This window comes from Pelobates fuscus, chromosome 1, assembly GCF_036172605.1.
Source record: "Pelobates fuscus isolate aPelFus1 chromosome 1, aPelFus1.pri, whole genome shotgun sequence".
NCBI classification, from domain to species: Eukaryota; Metazoa; Chordata; class Amphibia; order Anura; family Pelobatidae; genus Pelobates; species Pelobates fuscus.
In genome coordinates this window covers 300845849-300861110 of record NC_086317.1, presented here as the reverse complement: position 1 = coordinate 300861110, position 15262 = coordinate 300845849, and positions in this window count along the sequence as shown.

Here is a 15262-nt window from a genome sequence, read left to right as displayed (position 1 = left end):
CCTACATGTCTAAGCAATTGGATGCAGTGGCCAGCGGACTTCCACCTTGTCTAAGAGCCGTAGCTGCAGCCGCCCTGCTAGTAGCTGAAGCCGATAAACTCACTCTGGGTCAAGAACTTTATGTACGAGTCCCACATGCAGTACAGACGTTGTTGGATTACAAAGGAAATCATTGGTTTAGTAACAGCCGTATGACCAAGTATCAAGCAATGTTGTGTGAAAACCCAAGAGTGCATTTAGAGACTGTTAATACCTTAAATCCAGCTACCCTTTTGCCACAACCTACTGAAAGTCAACATGATTGTTTGGAAGTGATGGATGAAGTATTTTCAAGTAGACCAGATCTTCGTGATTTTCCCATCCAGAACCCCGATGTTCAATATTACACAGACAGCAGTAGTTATGTGAAAGAAGGGATCCGCTATGCAGGATATGCAGTAACAACGATAGACAAGGTGATAGAAGCTCGGCCACTGGCAAAAGGAACATCAGCACAAAAAGCAGAATTGATAGCACTGACACGAGCGTTACAATTAGCTGAAAGTTTAAGAGTGAACATCTACACGGACTCCAAGTATGCGTTTTTAACCACTCATGCCCACGGAGCTTTGTATAAAGAAAGAGGACTATTGAATTCAGAGGGAAAAGAAATCAAGTACGCAGCTGAAATCCTACAACTATTGGAAGCAGTGTGGGAACCGAAAGAAGTCGGTATCATACATTGTCGAGCGCATCTGAGAGGAGATGGTGATGTAACTAAAGGAAATCGGATGGCAGATAATGCAGCTAAGCGTGCCGCTGAATCAGAAAGACAGGAATATGTGGAGCATATAGCTACTCTTGTACCAACTCCACTGTCTCAATGGACTCCAGTTTATACAGCTCAAGAAGAGGAGTGGTTAAAGACTGAACCTGGAAAGTATTTGGAGAACAAATGGTATCAGTTAGAAGATGGGAGAATAGTCATTCCAGCATCACTAGCGGTAGAAATTGTCCAAAACTATCACAACGGGACACATTCTGGGAGAGATAGTACAGAAGAATCTCTCAGAAAACATCTCTACATACCAAGATTGTCTAACTTGACTCAGGCCATTGTGCGGAGATGTGTAACGTGTGCTAAAAATAATGCAAAGCAAGGATCAGTAAAGCCACCAGGAGTCCAGTTTATGGGGGGACTCCCCATGTCCGATTTACAAATTGACTATACAGTAATGCCTAAATCTGGTGGACATCGCTACCTACTGGTAGTTGTGTGCACCTATTCAGGCTGGGTAGAAGCATGTCCTACTCGTACAGAGAAAGCAGGAGAAGTTGTGAGATTCCTGCTACGAGAAATAATACCTCGATATGGACTACCCTGCTCTATAGGATCGGACAATGGTCCAGCTTTTGTTCATCAGTGCCTACAACAACTGACTCATATGCTTGGTATAAAGTGGAGGCTTCATACGGCATATAGACCCCAGAGTTCTGGTAAGGTAGAGAGAATGAATAGAACTATTAAGAACCAGTTGGCAAAAATGTGTCAGGAAACCCAACTTAAGTGGAACGTTCTCTTGCCCATAGCTCTATTGCGAATCCGCAGTACACCTACCAGAAGGATGGGCCTCTCTCCTTTTGAAATCATGTATGGGCGACCACCTCCCGTACTTGGTAACTTAAGGGGGGATTTGAGTCAGTTGGGAGAAGGAATTACCCGGCAGCAGGTTGTAGAGTTGGGTAAGACTATGGAGGAGGTACAGAAATGGGTACAAGATAGATTACCTGTGAATATTTATCCCCCAGTTCATAGTTACCACCCAGGAGACCAAGTGTGGATTAAAGAGTGGAATAATGTACCGTTAGGGCCCAAGTGGAGAGGTCCTTATGTTGTTCTTTTGTCTACCCCTACAGCGATAAAAGTGGCCGAAGTGACTCCGTGGATACATCACTCCAGGGTTAAACCAGCAGCAGTCGATTCTTGGCAAGCTACAGCAGATCCAGAGAATCCCTGCAAGATCCGGTTAAAGCGCACGACTCAGTCGGAGTGACGAGGAACCTTGTGGATTACAAATTTTATTGTTTCAGGGATTGGTAAGTGAGTGAGAAGGCCATAATAAAGCCTGTCCGCTCACCGACGTGTAGTGTATAAGTCAGGAAAAGTCTCGAAGGTACCCCTGTGAAGACGAGCAGAACTCCATTCCCTGCAGCCCTTCCACCTGGAAGCTGAGGTGCCATCGCACGGACGAAGACTGAGGATGACGACGAAAGATGTGTTTCTGATAATGTTTTTATATGTGTATTTTTATATTCAGGAAGGTAGAGGTACCGACACTCCTAGCTGTGAGGTATGCATTAAGACTACAAGAACAGGTAACCATATTTCCCAGACCCTAATTTGGCATTCGCAATACGAGTGTAAAGGAGATGTATCAAGATGTAGATACTTAAATATAGAATATAGTGTGTGCCATTTAGGAGTAGGAGAACCTAAGTGCTTCAGTCCAGAGTACAATTTGGTTGACTCTCAGGAATGGAGATCCTCAGGGGACCCTAATTAACAAAACGGTATTAGAATCCGTATATTCTTCAGGTGTTCTGCTATTTGATGCGTGTAAGGCGATATCAAGTGGTAGAAAGCCATGGAATGTATGTGGGGTTCTTAGATTGGAGAGAACGTATGGGTCTAACGATAAATATATTTGTCCCAGTAGTAAAAATAAGTATGTGAGTCCTAGATGCCCAAATAGAGATTATAACTTTTGCCCATATTGGTCTTGTGTGGGGTGGGCAACTTGGGGACAGACAGCAGACAAGGACATGGTTGTGACTAAGTTGCCTACCAATCCATACTGTAAGTCTATGGAATGCAATCCAGTCCATATACTTATAAATAACCCCGACAAGTTCTTAGATAAATATGATAATTTATTTGGGTTTCAAATATATGGGATGGGTTTAGACCCTGGGACAGTATTGTTTATAGGGATAGAAACTGATACGGTTACCTCCCAAACTCATCAGGTATACCATTCCTTCTATGAAGAAATGAGTATAGATAATAAGATCCCCCATAATGCTAAAAACCTGTTCATTGATTTAGCTGAAAGTATTGCCGGTAGTCTTAATGTTACCAACTGCTATGTGTGTGGAGGTACTAACATGGGAGACCAATGGCCTTGGGAAGCAAAGGAGGTAATGTCCGGTTCTGAGGCAGTTGACCAATTAATATCTTCACAAGCCGATTATCATATGAGTGTTAGAGGTAAATCTGAGTGGAGATTAAAGACCTCCATCATAGGTTATGTTTGCATAGCGAGGAAAGGAATGATGTATAATACTTCTGTAGGAGAATTAACTTGTCTAGGTTAAAAAGCTTATGATGATGATACAAAGAATACAACTTGGTGGTCGGCTTCAAATGTCTCAGAACCATCTAACCCGTTTGCAAGATACGCCAATTTAAAGGATGTGTGGTTTGATCTATCCATCACATCTAGTTGGAGAGCCCCATCAAATTTGTACTGGATCTGTGGTAAGAAAGCCTATTCGGAGTTGCCACAGGACTGGGAAGGGGCATGTGTGTTGGGTATGCTCAAACCATCCTTCTTCTTGTTACCTATCGAAACAGGTGAGACTTTAGGTGTTAAAGTGTATGATGTGAATCATAGGAAGAAAAGGGGACCCATAGAGATAGGCGCCTGGGAAGATGATGAATGGCCTCCCCAGCGTATTATAGATTATTATGGGCCAGCCACGTGGGCAGAGGATGGTACCTTTGGTTATAGAACCCCAATTTATATGCTCAACCGCATTATAAGGTTACAGGCGGTGGTTGAGATTATTACTAATGAGACCTCACAAGCGCTCAATCTTCTAGCGAAGCATAATACCAGGATGAGGACAGCAGTATACCAAAATAGATTAGCCTTGGATTACCTATTGGCAGTAGAGGGAGGTGTATGTAGGAAGTTTAACCTGAGCAATTGCTGTCTTCAAATAGACGACGAAGGGCAAGCAATAGCTGAGCTTACTAGCCATATGGTTAAACTAGCACATGTGCCTACTCAGGTATGGAAAGGGTATAATCCAAGTAGTTGGTTTGGTAGCTGGTATGAGCAGTTTGGAGGGCTTAAGGCATTGGTAGGTGGAGTCCTACTGATTTTAATGTTGTGTCTACTCCTGCCATGTCTTATACCCTTAGTAGTTAGGTCTGTGCAAAGCCTGATAGAAAATATAGCAGAGAGGAAGGCTGCTGCACAGATAATGGCAATTTATAAATATAAGGCTCTAGATCAGGGAGAACCAATGCAGGAAGATGAGTGTTGAAAGATTCACATCATAGACAAGTCTGGTCTGGTTCATGGTAACTTGGGGTGTATGCAAACTAAGGTTAAGTGATGCCTCAAGTAATTGTGAAATATCAAGAGGCATCAAAGGGGGGAATGTGGTGGAATCTCGGTAAAAATAAATTTAGTAGGCCGAGATTACCACGTGGCATGTGTACGTGCATATGCTGACGTATCGATCAGTTGGTTGCACGAGGCAAGATACGATCAGTAGTGTACGGAGCATGTGCAAGAATACAGGATGTAGTATTCCCCTCCTCCATTGTGCTGGACAGGCCATGCGGTCAAGCAGGAAGTTAATTCTTATTTGTATTGATTGGTTAAGAGAATGTGCGGGTGGAGCTTAATATGGGAGGAGTTATGTGCCTATATAAGGAGCCTGCACTATTGTCCGGGGCTCAGAACTTGCTGTATTTTGGTGACATTAGTCCCTCTGAGTCCCGATCGGTGAACCGAATAAAGAATCTCTTCCTTCCTGAAGAAACCTGTGTCCATCTCTCTGTGCTTGGCTTCCGTCAGTTTCTCCGGTATCAGGAGTGTTCCTTTAATATCATGTCCTGACTTCATAATTCAGAGCCAGCGACCAAATATGTACAAAGTTGTCTGTGCAGTTGACCAGTGGGTAGGGGTGCAATGGGAGTGTGTTATAGTAAGTTTGAGTGTAAAGACAGTGAGGTGTTTGTGTATGATCAGAGAATTATGTATGTGATGAGGTCTGTCTTTATATCTTAACCTGTCTTTTTACTGATAGACCTATGCCAGTATAACAATAATTAGTGTTTGGCTGCAAGCAAATTGTTATGCTTTGAGATCACTCTTAAATATTGATGTTGATGTATTTCTGAGCATACTTTTCTAAAATATGCTGCATAATTCCATTAGCTGACATAGTCATACTACTTCACTCCCACGCATCTACTTTGTAATATTCTCAGAGGAGCCTTGATTTCTCTAATTATTGTGAGTTTATCATCAAACATCACAGACTTCCTGGAAGCTTTAAATATAGTGTATGTCTGTTTTATTGCAGGTAAAAAAAAAACAACTTTACAGTTTTACATTTTTTTCCGAAGCAATATCCATCTGTAGTTGAAATAGATGCTATTCCCTAGATGCCTAAAATTGACTTCTCTGCTGACACTCATGATGCATTTATTTTCTCACCAATCAACTACTGGTTGGAAAGTGGCAGCTGGTGAGGTTTTAAGATGGTGTGGTGCCAGACCCCTCCCCTGGAATTTGACTCTGACCCTTAATTCTGTTGCCATCATCTTCTGGTCTGTGTCATCTGTAACCTCATGGACTCAACCTCTCACAGTGGTCTCCATAGAATAAATAGATACCCTTACAATATTGAGTAATACTTTCCTATGGGCGGTTTAAATGCACTTGCTCTTGTCGCGCATGCACATTGGGAGCTGACGTCGATAGAGGGAGGAGAGTTCCGTAGTGCTGGAGAAAAGTGAGTGGTTGAAGGGGTTTTAACCAGTGCATCTGTGTGTCAAGGTGTGTGCATCAGTAAGTCAGTGTGTGTATCTAACATCCACATTTTACAAAGAGAAGGGGTGGCTCAAGATAGCTCTTGTGGGGCTTAAGAGGAAGTCAAGTAGCATGTCCCCCGGGAGTGGCTCTCCTTTAAAAAGTGTGTTGAAAAGCTTGGAAAGGTGTGGGATCAACCTGCTTAAAAATTTCTTATAGTAGAGTCCCAAAACTCCATCTGGGTCCAGCCATTTATTAGGTTTTAAGGATTTGAAAGTTGATGCAACTTCTTCTGGTGTAATTGGGGCTGCCAGTGTTTCTGCCACTTCCAAAGACAAGGATGGCAGGGAGATGCAGTTTAAATAGCTATCTCTGATACAGAGCATCAATTCAGAATTTTGATGTAACTGAGGATTCTGATCATATAGTGTTGGGAAGTGTTCTTGGAAGTTCCTGTTAGCCATTTGGAGCTCTGATTTGTATCATTTTGTTTGTTGGAGATTCTCTGTTTTAATCTACAGATCAAGAGTGTCTTTTTGTAAAATAACTGTCTAGTCGATTGCAGTGGTTTTCCAGAATCTTTGTCCATAAAGGTTGTAAGAGCTCTTTGATGAGTTGTGATTTGAGCAGTCAGGTCAGGGGAGGGGTTTTGTTTATGCCTTATTTCCGAGGATCGCAACTTAGTCAGTATATCTTCTAATTTTGCTAGGCATTTCCTCTAAATACAGTTTTATGAGCTGTCCAGAACACGCTTTTTGAGGACACTGAATCTTTGTTAAGGGTGAAGTACTCTGTGAGTTCTTCTTGTATTGCTTCCCTAGTCTGTGGGTTATGTAGGTAATTCGGGTTTAGGTGCCACATCCAAGATCTTGTAGTGTGTGGTATAGTGATGGTGATGGTAACTTCTGCATGGTAAGACCATGTTATTGATCCTATAGATGTAGATATTACCTGAGACAGGAGAGACAGCGAAATAAGAAAAAGTTCTATCCTTGAGCGGGATTGATGTGGATTAGAATAGAAAGGGTAGTCCAGCGTTGTGGGGTGTTGCCGGTATGCATCAATAAGTGGGTCATAGTATGGCATCTGTCTACTGACAACACAACATTGTAGTCTTCTCCTACTACAAAGTGATGTGATGTAAAAAGTACTAAATGTGCCTGTAATGCTTGCCAACAATAAGTGTTTGGAACATTAGGGGCATAAACTTAAGTGAAGGTGTATGTATGGGGACCAACATGGCCTGTAATAGTGATATATCTGACTTGTGGGTCTATTGTAGTCTGCATTTTGTCAGTGGGCATGATTTGTGCAACATTATTGTAGCGCCATTGTGTTTAACTGTAGGTGAAATGGCTAAATAGCACTTCTGAAAGTGTTGGCTCAGGAGAGGGAAGGGTCTAGACTGGGCATAGTGGGTCTCCTACAGCAGGAGGACATCAGCCTTAGATCTGTTTGCCAAGCGCAAACATTAATGATGTTTAGAAGGGTTATTAAGGCCATTGCAGTTGATGGATATACATGCCAGTGTAGGAGGCATTATTGCAAGACAGTCTGAGTGGAGTAGGAGAGTGCCAGTAAAATAGTAGCAATACATTGTGTTTCTTAAATTAGTTATAAAAGTGCCAGTTTCATATAGAAATCAGTACTTTTATAAACTGCAATTAAGAGATGTTCCTGACACAAAAAGCACTTCAGCAAGCAGAAGTGCTTTATGAAGCCCACAGAGAAAGCACAGCTTAAGGAATATGGCCCTGACAGGGCTAGGAGGCGGGCTAGGGGTGGGAGCAATAGTGGGATTGGTGGGCTAGTGTTTGGGGATTGGCCGATATAAATGGTCGGCCATCTTAGATCCCTCATTCTAATTCCTTACCTTGCAGCATTGGTTCCTCCCTTCTTGTAGCCTTTTTTCCCCGTTTGGTCACAGCGGCAGGGTGGGGTAAGGAACATTAAGGGACAAATGTGCCTTAGTTAATATAGGAGTAGTTAGTTGATTGGTTAAAAGGGTACACTGTTTGTACAAGTTTTGGTAGGTTTAAAGTCCGTTGGTGGCTAAGAACCTCGGTGGTGTAGGGGTATCTGGGTATACCCCTACCAGGTGAAAATGGATTAATGTTGCCACTTTACATGTTATATTTATGTGGTTTTTATATATTGTGAATTATGCTATGTTGTGGGTCATTGCCTTAATTTAAATATGGGAGAGCTGATATAATATTAGGGGTGTGGCAGGTAATGACTTTTATATCATTGTATATCATAAGTTATTATCTTTATTATTATTAAAGTTGTTGGCATGTTTGACCCATACCTAAGAGTGTCGGTGTCTTATTGGGTGGGTTTGGGTTCAGGTTCATGGAACCCTCCCCTGCCCTGGCGACAATGCACCTGTCATGTTTATGGCGCTTAAAGTATTTATGTTGAATACAGTAAATAAAATTTAGTCATCAATCGATAAGGGAATTGATAATATGTGCCACCATAGATAATATTGTTTGATATATCCTATAAAACATAAGTGACTTATTGATGAGACTTTCTGAGATTCTGAAAGCAAGAATGCAAGGGCATGCTCTCATATTTCAGTACAGTAAATCTAGTCTGCTTGTTCTCCGTATTCCATTCTAAAGCAAGCTTTTGCTAGGTTTAAATGACTGAGAACTCAAATTCCATTGATTGACATTATCAGTATGAAGAGATCTAGAATTAATCGCAATCATTTGTATTGACTCAACAATTTAATTCACCAAAGTTCTATTTTGATTCTGTGTTCAAAAAACTGTTTAAACCGATGGTTACTCGTACCATTTATCTGAGCATATTCTAGGTTGCAAATTTTGTCTACAACAAAACAGCCTTTGGACAACATTGTTTTTTTTTAAAATGAATACAGTGCTCGGTCTATTTATCACATATCATTGAATCCATTCATGTTTACTCAACCCTTCAATAACTGTTGCTACATTACAAGATAGTTCCTGGAACATTTAGTGGACTGATGAAAACAGCCCAAATGTTGCCTTTTGTTGAGTTTTTTCCATTGAGCAAATAAAATACAGGAAAATCTATGTTTACTAAAAGAAGGCTACTAAGCATAAATATCAAAGATAGCACTTCATGTCTTTGTGTATTTTGCGCTTTCATTAATACGAATCAGTTTTTCCATTCCGGGGGTTTATTAACCAAAATGTGAGTTAAATATTAGGTTGAGGTTTATACCTATGCTAGCAGTTCTCATTTGAACTACCTTGAAGTCTGACAGTGTGTGTGTATTGGAAGGCAGTGTGTGTGTGTATTCGGGTGCAGTGTGTGTGTATTAGGGGGCAGTGTGGGTATGAGGGGGGCAGAGTGTGTGTATTGGGGCAGTGTGTTTGTGTATGTATTGGGGGCAGTGCTGTGTGTGTATTGGGTGGCAGTGGTGTGAGAGTATTGGGGGGCAGTGTTGTGTGTGTATTAGGTAACAGTGTGTGTATTGGGGAGCAGTGTGTGTGTGTGTGTGTGTTCGGGCAGTGTGTGTGTGTGTATTGGAGGCAGTGTGTGTGTGCAGGGCCGATGCAAAGATTTTAAGCTTCACAGGAGAAGATGCATTTTTCCGCTCTGACTCCTCCTCCCACGCAAAACAAAAGTGCATCTTCACCTGTGTGTGTCTTGTAACCCCCGCTTTTTTAATTTCTTACTTTCTTACCCTCTTTTTTTTTTTTTGCAGTGCAGAGATATAACACAAACAGGCGAGAAGTGCCCCAAAGTCAGTCCTTTTTCCCACGCGTAACATGCGGGGCACAAGATTAACATGCAATTTTATGTTTTAATCAGGCTTAAGCATTCGGGTACCAGAGTCGATTGAAGATATGTTTTAAGAGTATAAGCTGTTTTAACATTATAGCTTCAACTGTACGTTTACAATTATGCTATATACATGCTTGGTCAGAGCTTGAGTTAGTTTCTCATGCTTAATACAGGTATATATTGTTAGTCAGGTAGACAGGCTATTGCAGTTGATTTGCATATCTGTAGCATGTCGGTGGGGCGCTTATGCGTCCCTCCACAGTTGTCCTACTTTGTATTACCACGTTTGTAAAAACAGCGGACTGTTCAGGTGTGTAACCTTAACTAATGAGTTATATGCTGCTTAATTGCCTATGTGGGTTCCTGAACTGTCTGTAGTGCGAGACATGCTAGGCTTACAGGTATTACATGACATTACTAACAGGTGTACTTAAAATGAGTATGATTTTTAGCATAGCGTTTTAGCAGGAAAATATACTGGGGTGTGAGTTTGTTCAGTTAAGTGTGCCATTTACAACTAGTTCAGGGAGACAATGCTGGATAGTAACATAGGACAAAGTCCTCTGTGGCTGCATGGTCTTAATGGTATGGCCACAGTTCGAGTCGCAGTGCAGCAGTGGAAGTCATCCGACTCCTGTAGTCGGTAATGGTACGGCACATACTGGAGAGTCTCCCGAGGTTCCTTCTCCCGCTGGCTGTGGTTGGGCTCTGCGCCGGTTTAGGCCGCCGGTCAACGGCCCCACTGCATCGTGGTCAGTGTCCCGGTTGGTTTTGTGGGTTGCGCTGTGCTGGTTGACGGTTGCCATTGTATGCTTGGGCGGTCTGGTCAGTGTATGCTTTGTCCCAGGTTGCATCTGTGCCGCCATCGCGGTAAGGCCCTGACGGTCCCGATTGAATGGGATTTTTGTCACTTCAGCTGTCAGCAATGTAGGGGTTATCGTCCCCAGCGAGGACCGGGATGTCCCCCACCGGTCCAGAGGGGGGAGGCGGGGGTAGCAGGGCTGCAGTGTGCTCTCGCTTATGGGTGCGACCAGTGTTGGGAGATCGGCCGCCTCCCCCGGACCTTTTGTGCTTTAGTGTATTTTATTCCCTCTTTAGTGTGTCTTGCAACCCCCTTTGTATGTCTCTTACTTACACCCAGCCCCTTCCTGTGTCTCTTACCCTCAGCCCCTTTCTTTGTCTCTTTCTCCACCACAGTCCCTCTGTGTGGCTCTTTCTCCTCTTAGTCCGTTTTGTGTGTCCCTCCCCTCCAGATCCCTTTGTGTGTCTTTCCTCCCAAGCCATGAAGACATAGATATGCAGGCAAAAAAACATACACACGGGGGGCAAAGCCAACTGAGCAACAGAGCAGACACATCTACTCAGGCTCTGTGGCGAGTTGGCTAAAATAAGCAATTCTGGTGGTAAAAAGGCGACAAACTTGAGCACACAGCCCCTCCTCAGTGGCAAGAGAGCAGCAGGAAAAGGTAAGGGCACGATAAGGGCCCAACGAGACATGATATTGGGGAACTCCTGCGGGGGTCCCAAAGGTCCACATAGGACAAGATGGCACTGAAAGGGGATGTGTCCTCCAACTCCTCGGAGGATACCCCCTTTGACCCAGGGGCAGCAACATCATTTGGTCCACTGTTGAGACCCCCTGGCAAGCAACCCAACGCTTGCGACCCGATTTCCGCACTCCAGCTATAATCTATGTTTGCAGAACAGAGAGCTAATATCGCAGCAGACATGGCCTACTTCAAGACCACAATTGGAAGTGCAACCTCTTGGATTACCCTTTTGGAGGCTATCTCGAGTACCCAAGATTCCAGGATAACCTGCATGGAACACAAAATCGCAGACATGCAAAAACAACAAACAGCCTTCACTAATAAAGTTGAGGCTATGGAAGACCAAAAGAGGTGATACAACCTGAAAATCCGTGGTATCCCAGACAAAGTGGGCCTGCCTGACTTGCCCCATTATATTCGAAGGCTGTTCAGGACAATGTTGCCGCCAAAACAGGCAAAGGCGGTGTAGATGGATGACCTGTTCTGCCTGCCAAAGCCCACTACAGCACCAGTGGCTGTTCACACAGATTTAATAATCCGCTTCCAGACCCTGCAGGATAAAGCTACTTGATAAAAAAATTCACTTGCATTTTAAGGGCTCATCTCTAACGCTGCTTCCGGATCTCACCCGCAGCACTATCACATAGCGCAGATCATTACAGCTGCTGTTGCAACTCCTCCGCTCTGAGGGGATCCAGTACTGTTGGGGATTGGGAATACATCAGCTGCTTCAATTCACCCATTTGGACAACTCTTACAGAGCACGGAACTATGCCAAACTGAAAACCCATCTGAGCAAATTTGGCCTCAATGGGTCCTGGAAGCCAACTGGCTCGGGACTGGCACAACTGGACCCCCCGACAATAGAGGAATTTTCCCCTCGTACAACTCAGCATCCAACGATTCCGAGGGAGGTGACCAGAAAGGCTCTGCTTCAGAAAGCAACCATTACTTTCCTCACCAGGACCACCAGAATGCTCCCAGCTCTACCAACGAGACCATTCCAGATATGATATGACTTTTTACATTTTGTGTTGCATATACACCTTCTTTTCTTTTTTATCTTTTCTTTTTTTTATTCCCTTTTTTTATATATATTTTGTTCTTTACCCTTTATGTTAGGACAGCCATTGTAATTGTGCTAGAGCTCCACTGCTTACTCATGGGGTAATCTACACCTCTCTTTTAGCCCTAAGGCTGTCAAGGAGCCAAACAGGCTTTCACATTTACTATACCCACTCCCTCTCCCCCCCTCCTATCCCTGGACACCCGATAGCACAGCATATGAACACCTCTAAATATGTTGGGATGGAGGTAACACTCTACATGAGCATATTACACTTCTGGCCTAATACTACAACCCCTCATTCATAGTCAGTTCTTCACCTTATACAGCCAAAGCTTTAGACACTTATTTTCCTAGTTTTTTACCCTATGTTTTATAGCCATATATACTGACGACAGGCCTAGCCTACTCTACTATACAGGATGCAGTTTCCTCGCGAGATGGGAATCACTAGGCCATACTGCATTCCGTATAATCTTTGCATATAAGGCAGAGAGGATCTCTACAACAAAAAGGTTTGTAGTTCTGTTGTTTGTTATACCTTGATTTTTATGCCCAATATCAATGCCATTTGTTCAAGAATACGTATGTTTTATTCAAAAATACAAATTAGTGCTGTTCTTAAAAAAAACAAAAACATACAAACAAACAAACAGCACTGCATGTGTCAAGATGCTGGCTTTGACTGAAAGGGGTATGAGTACCTAAACTTTGTTAAATTAATAATTCTGTTTTCTCTCTTGTTTTAATTGAGAAAGAACAGCTAAATGATTATGCAACAAAATCATAGCATAATATTAAGAGCTCCTCATTAAATATATTTAATAAGAGATAAAAAAAATACATACACACTTACACAATCATAGAGGCACCCAGCATTGTTTATCAGGCACACAATCATACAAACACAGACATCATACAGAGACATACAGACACAGAGACAAGCAGGCAGATACATACAGACATACAGATACAGTCACATAGAGACATACAGACACAGTTACATGGAGATATACAGGCAGAGACATACACACATACAGAGACATACACACAAACAGAGATATATATGCATACAGAGACATGCAGGCATACTGTCATACAGACATATGCATACATACAGGCATACAGAGAGGGAGGGGAAAGTAACACTAAGGGGCAGGGAAGGGAGGGAAGAGTAACATTAAAGGACAGGAAAGGGAGGGGAAAAGAGCACTAAGGGACATGGAGGGGAGAGGAACACTAAGGGACAGGTAGGAGGACCACTAATGGACAGGAAGGGGAGGGGAGGGGAGAGGACCATTAAGGAACGGGGAGGGGAGAGGACCACTAATGGACACGGAGGGGAGGAGAGAGGAACACAAAGGGGCATGGAAGGGAGAGTAGCCCACAAGGGGACCTAAAAGGGAAGAAATACACACTGAGGGATATGAGGGGGGAGAAAGACACACAGATCGGCCTGGGGGTTAGAAAGATGCACAGAGGGGCTGGGGAGGAAAGCGACACACAGAAGGGCCTGGGGTAGGAAATACAAAGGGGCTGGGGCTGAAAGAGACACAGAGGGGCTGGAGAAGAGAAGAAAGAGACACACAGGGGCTGGGGGGAGATAGACAGACTGGTGGTGGAATAGAAACACACAAAGGAGCTGGTAACAGTAAAGGACAACAAGGGGCTGGGAGAGAAGGAGACACAAAGGGGCTGGGGGGAGTAAGACACACAACGGGGGGTTGTAAGAGGACACACAATGGGGAATAATAGGGGATAAGATACACTAAAGGGGGTAAGACTGTAACAAATGCTGGTATTTCATATAACCATTCATTTGTCTCCTCCCGAACTGCTAGGTACTTAGTGATAGCCCGCAGTTCGGAGCGTTGATTTGTACGTTCCCGAGAATCACAGTGAAGAATAAACATAAATCCAGCGGTTCGTCAATCACATACCCAAACATGAGCCGAGACTAGATGAAGGGTACAACAGGAATGATTTATTCTGGCCAAATGGCCGGCTTTTATGCAATTCAGGAATACAGTATACAAGCCCACAAAAACTCCCACAACATGCACACAAATTTCTGAGTCACGACTCGGCATAAAATACAAAATATCAAAAATACATGAAAATACACATAAAACATATAGGAACCTCCATAAATATTTCATTCCCGGATAACTTGGATCTGAGTGCCCAAGTGGTCCAAATAGTGCTCAGATCTCACGAATACAGCTGAATCACCACCGAGGTAAAGTTTTGATCATTAGGCTCCTGTCCAACTCAGTTCCATAGTTTTAGTGGTAGAGGTCGGTCAATTTCGGGAGTTCCAAACCGAGTAAAAACCATGTTTCCCTGGCTCATAGGTAGCGTTTGTTCGTCTTGTTCGTACAAACAATCCTACTGAACAGCGCTCTCCTGGCTTGTCTTTGAAAAGAAGCAGGTGTTCGTGAAGTTGACTGGTGTTCGCTGGGTCGAGTGCCCGAGTTGGAGTTCCAGACACTCGACGATCAAGTCCCACTGCCTCTTTTCGTGCAACAAGATGGCCACCGTTTTCTCCAGCATGTGGTGTTCGGTTATACAAACGGCGCCACACAGGGACAGCACTTAAAGGATCACTATAGAACACAAACATGTATTCTTGACCCTATAGTGTTAAAACCACCATCTAGCCCCCCTGGGCCCCTCATGCCTCCATAAATATAGTAAAAATCTTACTGTATTCAGCCTTAAGCTGTAAATCTGCATGCTGTTAGACTCAGAAAAACAAGCAGTCTGCTGACATGTGGTAGCCTGATCCAATCACAGTGCTTCCCCATAGGAATTGGCTGAGACTGACAAAGAGGCAGATCAGGGGCAGAGCCAGCATGATTCAAACACAGCCCTGGACAATCAGCATCTCCTCATAGAGATGAATTGAATCAAAGAATCTCTATACGGAAAGTTCAGTGTCTGCATGCAGAGGGAGGAGATACTGAATCACAGGAAGCTGTGCACAGTGCTGCCCTGTGCTCTGCTGAAGTCCCTCTGGTTCACTCTGAGTGACTGCAACTGGAGGTGTT